Here is a 14,207-nt window from a genome sequence, read left to right as displayed (position 1 = left end):
AAGGCAGCTATGCTCACCACTATGCCACCAACACTTACAGAAGCCATGTTTTTTTCTTACATTTTCTGCACTAACAATACAAAATTATTAGTAAAAAGTAAGACGTGCCAGGAAAAAATAAAAACTACATAAGTATTGCATTGGCCGGGAATCGAACCTGGGTCAACTGCTTGGGAAGCAGCTATGCTCACCACTATACCACCAATGCATGAACCAACTTAACTGGTTTGGGATTATGGCCGTTAAATCTGCTAAAGTTTTACTTAGAAAAAGGAGGACTGAATATGTCTTGAAAGAGCCAATTACTAAAAAGTTTAAAAACAAGGCAAAGCATTGTCCAAAACTCAAAGATGAATTCTTGTGAATCAGCTATGGAGCTTTTACACCAATTCTTACAATTCTCTCAATTAGTTTCACTTTTTTGACAATAAGGTAACTAAACTCTTACCAAGAAAGAAAGTACACTATGAGCCTTAGCTCAAACAGGTTACAAAGAGTCAACAGCAGCACCAAATTCCCCCTAAAGACCTCTGCCATTTTTGGCATTTTTAACACTAACTCTAAAGACAGAGGAGTTTTTGGAATCAGTTATGTAGCTTTTCCACCTCTGCCTACAAATTCTCTCAATTAGCTTTGCTTTCTGCCCACTAAGGTAGCTAAAGTGTTACCAAGAAAGAAATAAAAGCATAAGCCTTAGCACAGAAAGTGAAAAAGATTCCAAACACCACCAAATGCAAAAAAACAATGAGTTCTTCAAGAATTAAACTATGGCCTATTGTTTTAAAAGCAACTACACCCACGAGCATAACACCAATGCCAACCCTGACATTGCTTTCGTATTGGAGACTAACCCTACAAAGTATTTAATCAACAACTGAAGAGCAGAAGATCAGTTAGATGAGACAGTTGAAAAAAATCTAAGAAATATTCTCTTCAATTTTTTTCTCATTTTCGTGGTTGCTAAACTCTAAGAAGAAAGAAGAGCATGAGCCTTAACACGAAAAATTAAAACAGACTAAAAGCATCACCAAATGTGAAAAACAATTCATGCATTGGCCGGGAATCAAACCCGGGTCAACAGCTTGGAAGGCAGCTATTCTCACCACTATACCACCAACACTTACAGAAGCCATGTTTTCTTCTTACATTTTCTGCACTAACAATACAAAATTATTAGTAAAAAGTAAGACGTGCCAGGAAAAAAAAAACCCACATAAGTATTGCATTGACCAGGAATCAATCGCAGGTCAACTGCTTGGAAGGCAGGTTTGCTCACCACTATAAAAAAAATGCTTAAGGTACCCAGCATTTTTTTCACATTTTCTGCACTAACCCTACAAAATTGTTAGTAAAAATTATGACGTGCCTGAAAAAAAAACACACCCATGTTTTGCATTGGCCGGGAATCGAACCCAGGTCAACTGCTTGGAAGGCAGCTATGCTCACCACTATACCACCAATGCTTACAGGATCAGCTTTTTTTTTTACATTTTCTGCACTAACATTACAAAATAGTTTGTAAAATGTATGATATGCCAGAAATAAAACTACATAAGTATTGCTTTGGCTGGGAATCGAACCCGGGTCAACTGCTTGGGAAGCAGCTATGCTCACCACTATACCACCAATGCATGAACCAACTTGACTGGTTTGGGATTATGGCCGTTAAATCTGCTAAAGTTTTACTTAGAAAAAGGAGGACTGAATATGTCTTGAAAGAGCCAATTACTAAAAAGTTTAAAAACAAGGCAAAGCATTGTCCAAAACTCAAAGATGAATTCTTGTGAATCAGCTATGGAGCTTTTCCACCAATTCTTACAATTCTCTCAATTAGTTTCACTTTTTTGACAATAAGGTAACTAAACTCTTACCAAGAAAGAAAGTACACTATGAGCCTTAGCTCAAAAAGATTACAAAGAGTCAGCACCAGTACCAAATTCCCCCTAAAGACCTTTGCCATTTTTGGCATTTTTAACACTAACTCTAAAGACAGAGGAGTTTTTGGAATCAGTTATGTAGCTTTTCCACCTCTGCCTACAAATTCTCTCAATTAGCTTTGCTTTCTGCCCACTAAGGTAGCTAAAGTGTTACCAAGAAAGAAATAAAAGCATAAGCCTTAGCACAGAAAGTGAAAAAGATTCCAAACACCACCAAATGGAAAAAAACAATGAGTTCTTCAAGAATTAAACTATGGCCTATTGTTTTAAAAGCAACTACACCCACCAGCATAACAGCAATGCCAACCCTGACATTGCTTTCGTATTGGAGACTAACCCTACAAAGTATTTAATCAACAACTGAAGAGCAGAAGATCAGTTAGATGAGACAGTTGAAAAAAATCTAAGAAATATTCTCTTCAATTTTTTTCTCATTTTAGTGGTTGCTAAACTCTAAGAAGAAAGAAGAGCATGAGCCTTAACACGAAAAATTAAAACAGACTAAAAGCATCACCAAATGTGAAAAACAATTCATGCATTGGCCGGGAATCAAACCCGGGTCAACAGCTTGGAAGACAGCTATTCTCACCACTATACCACCAACACTTACAGAAGCCATGTTTTCTTCTTATATTTTCTGCACTAACAATACAAAATTATTAGTAAAAAGTAAGACGTGCCAGGAAAAAAAAAACCCACATAAGTATTGCATTGACCAGGAATCAATCGCAGGTCAACTGCTTGGAAGGCAGGTTTGCTCACCACTATACCAAAAATGCTTAAGGTACCCAGCATTTTTTTCACATTTTCTGCACTAACCCTACAAAATTGTTAGTAAAAATTATGACGTGCCTGAAAAAAAAAACCACCCATGTTTTGCATTGGCCGGGAATCGAACCCGGGTCAACTGCTTGGAAGGCAGCTATGCTCACCACTATACCACCAATGCTTACAGGATCAGCTTTTTTTTTTACATTTTCTGCACTAACATTACAAAATAGTTTGTAAAATGTATGATATGCCAGAAATAAAACTACATAAGTATTGCATTGGCCGGGAATCGAACCCGGGTCAACTGCTTGGGAAGCAGCTATGCTCACCACTATACCACCAATGCATGAACCAACTTGACTGGTTTGGGATTATGGCCGTTAAATCTGCTAAAGTTTTGCTTAGAAAAAGGAGGACTGAATATGTCTTGAAAGAGCCAATTACTAAAAAGTTTAAAAACAAGGCAAAGCATTGTCCAAAACTCAAAGATGAATTCTTGTGAATCAGCTATGGAGCTTTTCCACCAATTCTTACAATTCTCTCAATTAGTTTCACTTTTTTGACAATAAGGTAACTAAACTCTTACCAAGAAAGAAAGTACACTATGAGCCTTAGCTCAAAAAGATTACAAAGAGTCAGCACCAGCACCAAATTCCCCCTAAAGACCTCTGCCATTTTTGGCATTTTTAACACTAACTCTAAAGACAGAGGAGTTTTTGGAATCAGTTATGTAGCTTTTCCACCTCTGCCTACAAATTCTCTCAATTAGCTTTGCTTTCTGCCCACTAAGGTAGCTAAAGTGTTACCAAGAAAGAAATAAAAGCATAAGCCTTAGCACAGAAAGTGAAAAAGATTCCAAACACCACCAAATGGAAAAAAACAATGAGTTCTTCAAGAATTAAACTATGGCCTATTGTTTTAAAAGCAACTACACCCACCAGCATAACACCAATGCCAACCCTGACATTGCTTTCGTATTGGAGACTAACCCTACAAAGTATTTAATCAACAACTGAAGAGCAGAAGATCAGTTAGATGAGACAGTTGAAAAAAATCTAAGAAATATTCTCTTCAATTTTTTTCTCATTTTCGTGGTTGCTAAACTCTAAGAAGAAAGAAGAGCATGAGCCTTAACACGAAAAATTAAAACAGACTAAAAGCATCACCAAATGTGAAAAACAATTCATGCATTGGCCGGGAATCGAACCCGGGTCAACTGCTTGGAAAGCAGCTATGCTCACCACTATACCACCAACACTTACAGAAGCCATTTTTTTTTCTTACATTTTCTGCACTAACAATACAAAATTATTAGTAAAAAGTAAGACGTGCCAGGAAAAAAAAAACCCACATAAGTATTGCATTGACCAGGAATCAATCGCAGGTCAACTGCTTGGAAGGCAGGTTTGCTCACCACTATACCAAAAATGCTTAAGGTACCCAGCATTTTTTTCACATTTTCTGCACTGATCCTACAAAATTGTTAGTAAAAATTATGACGTGCCTGAAAAAAAAACACACCCATGTTTTGCATTGGCCGGCAATCGAACCCGGGTCAACTGCTTGGAAGGCAGCTATGCTCACCACTATACCACCAATGCTTAAAGATCAGCTTTTTTTTTTACATTTTCTGCACTAACATTACAAAATAGTTTGTAAAATGTATGATATGCCAGAAATAAAACTACATAAGTATTGCATTGGCCGGGAATCGAACCCGGGTCAACTGCTTGGGAAGCAGCTATGCTCACCACTATACCACCAATGCATGAACCAACTTGACTGGTTTGGGATTATGGCCGTTAAATCTGCTAAAGTTTTACTTAGAAAAAGGAGGACTGAATATGTCTTGAAAGAGCCAATTACTAAAAAGTTTAAAAACAAGGCAAAGCATTGTCCAAAACTCAAAGATGAATTCTTGTGAATCAGCTATGGAGCTTTTCCACCAATTCTTACAATTCTCTCAATTAGTTTCACTTTTTTGACAATAAGGTAACTAAACTCTTACCAAGAAAGAAAGTAAACTATGAGCCTTAGCTCAAACAGATTACAAAGAGTCAACAGTAGCACAAAATTCCCCCTAAAGACCTCTGCCATTTTTGGCATTTTTAACACTAACTCTAAAGACAGAGGAGTTTTTGGAATCAGTTATGTAGCTTTTCCACCTCTGCCTACAAATTCTCTCAATTAGCTTTGCTTTCTGCCCACTAAGGTAGCTAAAGTGTTACCAAGAAAGAAATAAAAGCATAAGCCTTAGCACAGAAAGTGAAAAAGAGTCCAAACACCACCAAATGGAAAAAAAACAATGAGTTCTTCAAGAATTAAACTACGGCCTATTGTTTTAAAAGCAACTACACCCACCAGCATAACACCAATGCCAACCCTGACATTGCTTTCGTATTGGAGACTAACCCTACAAAGTATTTCATCAACAACTGAAGAGCAGAAGATCAGTTAGATGAGACAGTTGAAAAAAATCTAAGAAATATTCTCTTCAATTTTTTTCTCATTTTCGTGGTTGCTAAACTCTAAGAAGAAAGAAGAGCATGAGCCTTAACACGAAAAATTAAAACAGACTAAAAGCATCACCAAATGTGAAAAACAATTCATGCATTGGCTGGGAATCAAACCCGGGTCAACAGTTGGAAGGCAGCTATGCTCACCACTATACCACCAACACTTACAGAAGCCATGTTTTTTTCTTACATTTTCTGCACTAACAATACAAAATTATTAGTAAAAAGTAAGACGTGCCAGGAAAAAAAACCCACATAAGTATTGCATTGACCAGGAATCAATCGCAGGTCAACTGCTTGGAAGGCAGGTTTGCTCACCACTATACCAAAAATGCTTAAGGTACCCAGCATTTTTTTCACATTTTCTGCACTAACCCTACAAAATTGTTAGTAAAAATTATGACGTGCCTGAAAAAAAAACACACCCATGTTTTGCATTGGCCGGGAATCGAACCCGGGTCAACTGCTTGGGAAGCAGCTATGCTCACCACTATACCACCAATGCATGAACCAACTTGACTGGTTTGGGATTATGGCCGTTAAATCTGCTAAAGTTTTACTTAGAAAAAGGAGGACTGAATATGTCTTGAAAGAGCCAATTACTAAAAAGTTTAAAAACAAGGCAAAGCATTGTCCAAAACTCAAAGATGAATTCTTGTGAATCAACTATGGAGCTTTTCCACCAATTCTTACAATTCTCTCAATTAGTTTCACTTTTTTGACAATAAGGTAACTAAACTCTTACCAAGAAAGAAAGTACACTATGAGCCTTAGCTCAAACAGATTACAAAGAGTCAACAGCAGCACCAAATTCCCCCTAAAGACCTCTGCCATTTTTGGCATTTTTAACACTAACTCTAAAGACAGAGGAGTTTTTGGAATCAGTTATGTAGCTTTTCCACCTCTGCCTACAAATTCTCTCAATTAGCTTTGCTTTCTGCCCACTAAGGTAGCTAAAGTGTTACCAAGAAAGAAATAAAAGCATAAGCCTTAGCACAGAAAGTGAAAAAGAGTCCAAACACCACCAAATGGAAAAAAAACAATGAGTTCTTCAAGAATTAAACTACGGCCTATTGTTTTAAAAGCAACTACACCCACCAGCATAACACCAATGCCAACCCTGACATTGCTTTCGTATTGGAGACTAACCCTACAAAGTATTTCATCAACAACTGAAGAGCAGAAGATCAGTTAGATGAGACAGTTGAAAAAAATCTAAGAAATATTCTCTTCAATTTTTTTCTCATTTTCGTGGTTGCTAAACTCTAAGAAGAAAGAAGAGCATGAGCCTTAACACGAAAAATTAAAACAGACTAAAAGCATCACCAAATGTGAAAAACAATTCATGCATTGGCCAGGAATCAAACCCGGGTCAACAGTTGGAAGGCAGCTATGCTCACCACTATACCACCAACACTTACAGAAGCCATGTTTTTTTCTTACATTTTCTGCACTAACAATACAAAATTATTAGTAAAAAGTAAGACGTGCCAGGAAAAAAAAACCCACATAAGTATTGCATTGACCAGGAATCAATCGCAGGTCAACTGCTTGGAAGGCAGGTTTGCTCACCACTATACCAAAAATGCTTAAGGTACCCAGCATTTTTTTCACATTTTCTGCACTAACCCTACAAAATTGTTAGTAAAAATTATGACGTGCCTGAAAAAAAAACACACCCATGTTTTGCATTGGCCGGGAATCGAACCCGGGTCAACTGCTTGGAAGGCAGCTATGCTCACCACTATACCACCAATGCTTATAGGATCAGCTTTTTTTACATTTTCTGCACTAACATTACAAAATAGTTTGTAAAATGTATGATATGCCAGAAATAAAACTACATAAGTATTGCATTGGCCGGGAATCGAACCCGGGTCAACTGCTTGGGAAGCAGCTATGCTCACCACTATACCACCAATGCATGAACCAACTTGACTGGTTTGGGATTATGGCCGTTAAATCTGCTAAAGTTTTACTTAGAAAAAGGAGGACTGAATATGTCTTGAAAGAGCCAATTACTAAAAAGTTTAAAAACAAGGCAAAGCATTGTCCAAAACTCAAAGATGAATTCTTGTGAATCAACTATGGAGCTTTTCCACCAATTCTTACAATTCTCTCAATTAGTTTCACTTTTTTGACAATAAGGTAACTAAACTCTTACCAAGAAAGAAAGTACACTATGAGCCTTAGCTCAAACAGATTACAAAGAGTCAACAGCAGCACCAAATTCCCCCTAAAGACCTCTGCCATTTTTGGAATTTTTAACACTAACTCTAAAGACAGAGGAGTTTTTGGAATCAGTTATGTAGCTTTTCCACCTCTGCCTACAAATTCTCTCAATTAGCTTTGCTTTCTGCCCACTAAGGTAGCTAAAGTGTTATCAAGAAAGAAATAAAAGCATAAGCCTTAGCACAGAAAGTGAAAAAGATTCCAAACACCACCAAATGGAAAAAAACAATGAGTTCTTCAAGAATTAAACTATGGCCTATTGTTTTAAAAGCAACTACACCCACCAGCATAACACCAATGCCAACCCTGACATTGCTTTCATATTGGAGACTAACCCTACAAAGTGTTTAATCAACAACTGAAGAGTAGTGTTGAGCCACCCCCATAGTGTTCGAGTTCGGTTCGGTTCGTCGAACACCCGTGTGTTCGCCGAACTGTTCGTCGAACACTTTAGAACACCGTCGAACACCGTTAAAACCAATGGCAGGCAAACAAAAACACATAGAAACACATAGAAAACACCTTCAAAGGTGTCCAAAAGCTGACAAACTGCTCAGAAGACATAACTAACACATGGAAAAGTGACAAGTACATACAGTCATGCGAAAATAAAAGAGGTGGAGGAGTAAAAGGAGGGGGAGACACAGATATAGGCATGTCATGCCCTTCTAAAATCCAAAAAGTGAGAAGCCGACACGGCCAGTCCGCTCCTGCCCGTGCCACCTCCGTGTCGCCGGGTTTGTGCCAGAGCCGCGGTGAACCCTGATGGCCAGCCCCCCTCTCCCAATACTGGTGCCTGTCCGCTGGTGGGTCGAGCGAGCCCCCCTGTGGTGGAGGCAGCTCTAAGCTTTTTAATTTAAATTGTCTCTCTAATTTGAATGAATACACTTTAAATCCATTTACAAGGATCTATTGGAGGGCAAGTCTAATGCCAGCAGCCGCGTAATTCCAGCTCCAGTAGCGTCCACTAAAGCTGCTGCAGTTAAAAAGCTTTTATAAGGATCGAGCTCGGCTGTCCACCGCAAGGCACCCTACTGCCAGTCCCATCCCCTATGCCTTGGGGTGCCTCCTGATGCTCTTCACTGAGTATCCCGTGGTCCCGAAGCATTTCCTTTGAAAAAATTAAGTGTCCAAACTACAGGTGGTGTAGCTTGCTTAACAGCCGGGATAATCTGCTGACTAGCAGACACTGCTACTAGGCACAAAGTATTTCCTGGGCTAGATGCAGTTAAAAATTTGTAATTAGATACTCTCGTTGGATGCTGAGAAAGCATTCCATAGAGTCTCCTGGCACGCCATATATGATTCTCTTAAAAAGCTTGGGGTAGGGGTCTAGGGGACCATTTTATAGCCAAAATCATGGCCCTGTATCACAATACGTCACCTAGGCTGAAGATAAATGGAACTGTAGCACCCTGAGGGCTCGGTTGCTACAGAGGTATTGCACCTCACCCAGAGGTGTGATATCTCACTCTCAGGTAAGGATGGAGTGTGGATCAGGACCCGACACCTGCATGCATTACACCACATTGCCGTGGGGCAGGGCGACCAATATGCCCCTGAGATGGGCACGACAGTCCCTGTCCCTGGCTGGAGTGGGGGGAGGGAGCACTGAGGAAGGGGAACCCTGTAGTGCAGGAGCAGGGAGGAAGCAGTTCCTGGGTGCATTGAGAAGGGAGTATAAAAGGTGGGCACCATCTTAGTTCAGTGCAGAGAAGTCTGAGCAGAAGTGGCAGGGAGCAGGGGCTCTGCATGAGTAACAGAGGCCCAGGCCTGGAAGAGGGAGAAGGAAGGAAGAGGAGCGGAGAAGGCTCCAGGAACGAGGAATGAAGGGATCCCAGGGGTGCGGACGGGCGAGTCGCCACCTCACGCCCGAATCCACCTGCATGGAGGGGTCAGGCCAAAGGGGGAAACCGGTCCCCGAACTAGTGGAGGCAGGAAACGACCCTCAGCTAGAAACCGGAGGCTCTGACATTTTATGTGGCGCAGCCCCTCTCTACACCCGCTAGGAAGGCACCACATAGGGTCAGGGAAACTGGCGCCAAGTTTACCAAGAGGAGGCCCGAGGCAGCCGGACAGAAGTGTTGGTAAGAAAGGCCAGACAAAGGACACACAAAGGGGGTCCTGTGAAGTGCTCCAAAGTTATCTGGGAGTTGTCTGAGCCCCTCACCTGGTGAGCACAGTACGACGTGGGCAGCCGTTACCTGCAGACGTGGTCTGGATAATAAGAACTGTGAGTAAAGGCCCTGAACTGCATCACTGACTCCGTGTCGTTACTGCTGCTGCCCTGCACCATCACCCCCATCCTCCGCATACACTGCCCTGAGGCTATACTCCTCCCGTGGGGAGTTATGCTACGCTCTGCTGCACCCACAACACCAGCCTCAGTGGTCTTCCCTGTAGCGGCAGTTCACTCTGACCGCAATCCACGGGTGGCGTAGTCGGACATTTAAACATCAAAACCACATAAATAGTTCCGCCACTGGTTTCACCACCCTGAGCCACGGAACCGGGTCGCCGCCACGAAGACTACAACCACCAGCATCCACCAAAAAGGGTCCGGCTTCGGGTGTCCCAAGGCCCAGGGGGTGCATCAGAACATTTTCATCACCTTTCACAATCACCAATGGGACAAGGCAGGGATGTCCTCTGTCCCCTCTCTTATAGATCCTAGTGACGGAGCACCTGCTCTCATCAATTCGCCATAACCCCAATATTAGGTGGATTGAGGTGGGAGGCACCGAGTACAAGTGCTCTCTATTTGCTGATGATGTCCTAGTATATATCACTCAATCACATATATCCATCCATGCTGCTATGGCTGAAATAGATCACTTTGTTACATGGTCAAATTTTAAAATCAATGCAGCGAAGTCTGAGGCCCTCGATGTCTCCCTCCCCAAATCCATATAGGATTCCATATAGGATTCCATCCAGTCCAACTTTCCCTTTGCCTGGCCCTCACAGGGTATCAAATACTTAGGAATTCCTATTCATAGAGACCTCTCCCATCTATGTTATCTTAATTTTGGGCCCTTTATTGAACAACTCCATACAGACCACGGTTGGCAAGTTAGAACTGTAAGATTCACTACGTGAACCACTGGTGTTTTGTGGAAAAGCACATGTACACTGTGTTCCAAATTATTATGCAAAAAGTGTTTAGGAGTGATAAGGGAAGAATTTGTTTGTTTGTCAGTTAAACTCATTGATGGTGATGTGTGTCAGGGCTCTTTATATCACTGTAAGCAATTGCAGACACCTGTGCTAATTAGTTTGGCAGGTGTGTCCAATGAAAGGCAAGACTACTTAAGAAGGCTCTCTTACATTATTAAGCAGCCTACATTTTCTGCCAAAATGGAAAAGAAAAAGGATGTGTCGGCTGCTGAGAAGCAACAAATTGTGGAGTGTTTAGGTCAAGGCATGACTACAATCAACATTGTGCGATGATCAGGATGAAGTGTCTTGGCAATCAAGAAGTATGTAGCTGATTCACAGTACACATGTGTGCGTGCTGATAAGGGCAAATTGAGGACTCTTTCCTACAGGCAATTACATCAGGTTGAAAGAGCAGCGGCAAAAATGCCTTGTCATAGCAGCAGACAAGTTTTTGAAGCTGCTTGTGCCTCCAACGTCCCCCGAACAACAAGATGCAGGGTCCTTCAGAGGTTTGCAGCTGTGCATACGCCATCCTGTCGACCTCCTCTATCCACTTCACACAAGCAGAAACGGCTCCAGTGGGCCAAACATTACATGAAGACTGATTTCAAAACTGTTTTGTTCACGGATGAGTGCCGTGCAGCGCTCGATGGTCCAGATGGATGGAGTGGAGGATGGCTGCTTGATGGACACCCCACGCAAACACGGCTACAGCGCCAACAAGGAGGAGGTGGAGTAATGTTTTGGGCTGGAATCATGGGGAGAGAGATTGTCGGCCCCTTTAGGATCCCTGAAGGCGCTAAAGATGAACTCCATAATGTATGTGGATTTTCTCAAACAGCACTTCCTGCCATGGTTCAAGAAGAAGAACCGTGTATTTCACAGCAAGATCATTTTTCTGCATGATAATGCACCATCTCATGCTGCACATAAAACATCTGCATCTCTGGCTGATATGGGCATAAAAGGGGACAAACTTATGGTGTGACCCCCATGCTCCCCTGACCTCTACCCCATTCAGAACCTTTGGAGCATCATTAAAAGGAGTGTCTATGATGGCGGGAGGCAGTTCACATCTAAGCAACAGCTCTGGGAGGGTATTCTGTCCTCATGCAAAACAATTGAAGCAGAAACCATCCAAAACCTGACAAATTCAATGGACGAGAGAGTTCAGAAGCTCCTTTCGAACAAGGGGTCCTATGTGAAAATGTAACATCACCTAGAATAAAGTTTTGAGTTGAAAACTGTTTGATTTCAGTTTCTAACAACCTGCTAATGCTTATAATTTCAAAAATGACCATTTTTTTGGTCTTTATTAAAATGAAAAGGTTGATCGAAAAGTTTGGGGGATCTAAGAGTGTGGCAACCCAGTAGTCATGATTACTTCGAATTCTGACAATATGAGGGTCATGCTGCAGGTAGTGCAGCAAGAAGGCACTTATGTGTCTTGCGCATCTCGGAGCCCCAAAATTATTTTCCAGGCTAGATGCAGCTAAAAATTATTATTAATTTTAAATCTGGTGAAGCTTTAGTATAGATGGCCTAATAGGATCAGTGCTGCACACTGCTACAAAGCCCAAATTATTTTCCAGCCAAGATACAGATAAACATGATTAGTAATTTGAAAGCTTAAAACGGTTGGTAGGGTGATTTTAACCAATCATCAAGCTTTTACTCTCCCCAGGATGACACAGGGGTAGAAAAGTCGTTTCGGATCCATGATTTGTTCATCTTTATGAACGTGAGTCTGTCTACATTATCAGTGGAGAGCCGCGTGCGCTTATCTGTCAGCACACCACCAGCAGCGCTGAACACACGTTCAGACAGAACGCTGGCTGCGGGGCATGACAAGATCTCCAAGGCGTAAGTGGCTAGCTCCGGCCATTTATCCAGATTGGAAGCCCAAAAAGAGCCAGGGTCCAGTGACACAGTCGTGGCTTCAATGTTTACTTGGAGATACTCCTGTACCATCGTCTCTAGGCGTTGACTATGTGTCAGACTTCTTGTCTCCTGTGGCCTTGCAAAGGATGGGCTAAAAAAGTGGTGAAATGATTCCGCAAAATTGATGTTACCAGCAGATACTGTGGTTCTGTTACAGTTTGAGTGCTGAACACTTGACGGTCCCACGGTTGGCAAGTTGGAACTGTGAGATTCACTACGTGCACCACTGGTATTTTGTGGAAAAGCACATGTAAGATTCTGCAACAGTCTCTGCTGATACTCCTGCATGCGTGCATCCCTTTCTATGGCAGGAATAATTTCTGCAAATTTACTTTTGTACCGGGGATCTAACAGTGTGGCAACCCAGTAGTCAGGATTATTTCTAATTCTCACAATTTGAGGGTCATGTTGCAGGTAGTGCAGCAAGAAGGCACTCATGTGTGTTGCGCATCCAGGAGCACCAAGTCCCTGTTGTGTTGGTGGCGAGGTAACAATCATGCTTCCTTCCTCTGTCCTCTCCCCCCAACCTCGCACAACAAAAATGTGATCAAGTGTCTCCCTCATCTGATGAGTCTTCCATCAGTTCGTCCTCCACTTCTTCCTGGGCTCCTGCACCTTCCTCACTAGTTTGGCTGCTACTATGCGCCCTGGTAAAACCATCTCCCCCACCCTCACATGCCTGCCGCCTTGGTGCTGCCGACCGTCTGGACCTTGCAGATGTTAGCCCTTCCGCATACAACTCCTCCTCCTCTACTTCCTCCACCTCCTCTTGTGCCACCACCTGACTCCGAATTCTGTTTAACATGTGCTCCAGCATGTAAATCACCGGAATAGTCATGCTGATAATGGCATCGTCAGCACTAAACATCTTCGTCGCCATTTCAAAACTGTGCAGAAGGGTGCATAGGTCCCTGATCTGAGACCACTCCTCCAGCGTGATTTGCCCCACCTCTGGATCTCGTTGGCCCAGGCTATACGTCAGAACGTATTGCACCAGGGCTTGTCGGTGCTGCCACAGTCGCTGCAACATGTGCAGAGTTGAATTCCACCGGGTAGGCACATCGCATTTTAGCCGGTGAAGTGGCAGGCCCAACGACTTCTGTAGAGATGTAAGTCGCTGAGCTGCGGGCTGCGAACGGCGAAAGTGAGCACACAGCGACCGTGCCCTCTGCAGAAGGCCATCTAGTGTGGGATAGTGGGCTAAAAATTGCTGGACAACCAGGTTCAACACGTGAGCCATACAAGGCACGTGTGTGACATTGCCCAGACGAAGGGCCGCACCCAGGTTTGCAGCATTGTCGCACACGGCCTTCCCTTGTTTCAGGTCCAGTGGAGACAACCATTCATGAAATTGGTTCTCCAGAGCTGACCACAACTCCTCAGCTGTGTGACTCAAATTTCCCAGACATTTCAATGTAAAAACCGCCTGATGACGTTGAGCCCTACTGCCAGCATAGTAAGGAGGTGTGCAGGATCCCTTCTGCGCAGTTAGAAAGCTTGTGGCATGACCAGACAGGCTTTGGGTGCAGGTGGAAGACCGAGAGGAGGTTGAGGAGGCAGAAGCAGTGGAGGAACTTTGACATAAAGAGGATTGACGCACAACTCGTGGGGACGGCAAGACTTGGACAGCAGCCCCTTGTCCTGCTGTCAC

At 42.6% G+C, this 14,207-nt stretch overlaps 10 non-coding genes across 10 annotated transcripts; all 10 read right to left on the bottom strand.

The window, feature by feature from the left end:
* Window positions 1–136: 136 nt before the first annotated feature.
* On the bottom strand, window positions 137–208 carry TRNAG-CCC (transfer RNA glycine (anticodon CCC)). The gene has a single exon. It is a non-coding gene; the product is annotated as a tRNA-Gly (tRNA).
* A 1,183-nt stretch (window positions 209–1,391) lies between these two features.
* Window positions 1,392–1,463, bottom strand: TRNAG-UCC (transfer RNA glycine (anticodon UCC)). Its single transcript has one exon. It is a non-coding gene; the product is annotated as a tRNA-Gly (tRNA).
* A 1,351-nt stretch (window positions 1,464–2,814) lies between these two features.
* TRNAG-UCC (transfer RNA glycine (anticodon UCC)) lies at window positions 2,815–2,886 on the bottom strand. The gene has a single exon. It is a non-coding gene; the product is annotated as a tRNA-Gly (tRNA).
* A 96-nt stretch (window positions 2,887–2,982) lies between these two features.
* TRNAG-CCC (transfer RNA glycine (anticodon CCC)) lies at window positions 2,983–3,054 on the bottom strand. The gene has a single exon. It is a non-coding gene; the product is annotated as a tRNA-Gly (tRNA).
* Window positions 3,055–3,894: 840 nt separating this feature from the next.
* Window positions 3,895–3,966, bottom strand: TRNAG-UCC (transfer RNA glycine (anticodon UCC)). The gene has a single exon. It is a non-coding gene; the product is annotated as a tRNA-Gly (tRNA).
* A 271-nt stretch (window positions 3,967–4,237) lies between these two features.
* TRNAG-UCC (transfer RNA glycine (anticodon UCC)) lies at window positions 4,238–4,309 on the bottom strand. The gene has a single exon. It is a non-coding gene; the product is annotated as a tRNA-Gly (tRNA).
* Window positions 4,310–4,404: 95 nt separating this feature from the next.
* On the bottom strand, window positions 4,405–4,476 carry TRNAG-CCC (transfer RNA glycine (anticodon CCC)). Its single transcript has one exon. It is a non-coding gene; the product is annotated as a tRNA-Gly (tRNA).
* A 1,181-nt stretch (window positions 4,477–5,657) lies between these two features.
* TRNAG-CCC (transfer RNA glycine (anticodon CCC)) lies at window positions 5,658–5,729 on the bottom strand. Its single transcript has one exon. It is a non-coding gene; the product is annotated as a tRNA-Gly (tRNA).
* Window positions 5,730–6,911: 1,182 nt separating this feature from the next.
* On the bottom strand, window positions 6,912–6,983 carry TRNAG-UCC (transfer RNA glycine (anticodon UCC)). Its single transcript has one exon. It is a non-coding gene; the product is annotated as a tRNA-Gly (tRNA).
* Window positions 6,984–7,076: 93 nt separating this feature from the next.
* On the bottom strand, window positions 7,077–7,148 carry TRNAG-CCC (transfer RNA glycine (anticodon CCC)). Its single transcript has one exon. It is a non-coding gene; the product is annotated as a tRNA-Gly (tRNA).
* Between the last annotated feature and the right edge of the window lie 7,059 nt (window positions 7,149–14,207).

This window comes from Phyllobates terribilis, unplaced genomic scaffold (assembly GCF_046119375.1).
Source record: "Phyllobates terribilis strain yellow unplaced genomic scaffold, ASM4611937v1 Scaffold_3__8_contigs__length_932513732, whole genome shotgun sequence".
Lineage (NCBI taxonomy): Eukaryota > Metazoa > Chordata > Amphibia > Anura > Dendrobatidae > Phyllobates > Phyllobates terribilis.
Note: the sequence above shows the minus strand (reverse complement) of the source record. Positions and strands in the feature narration are given on the sequence as shown.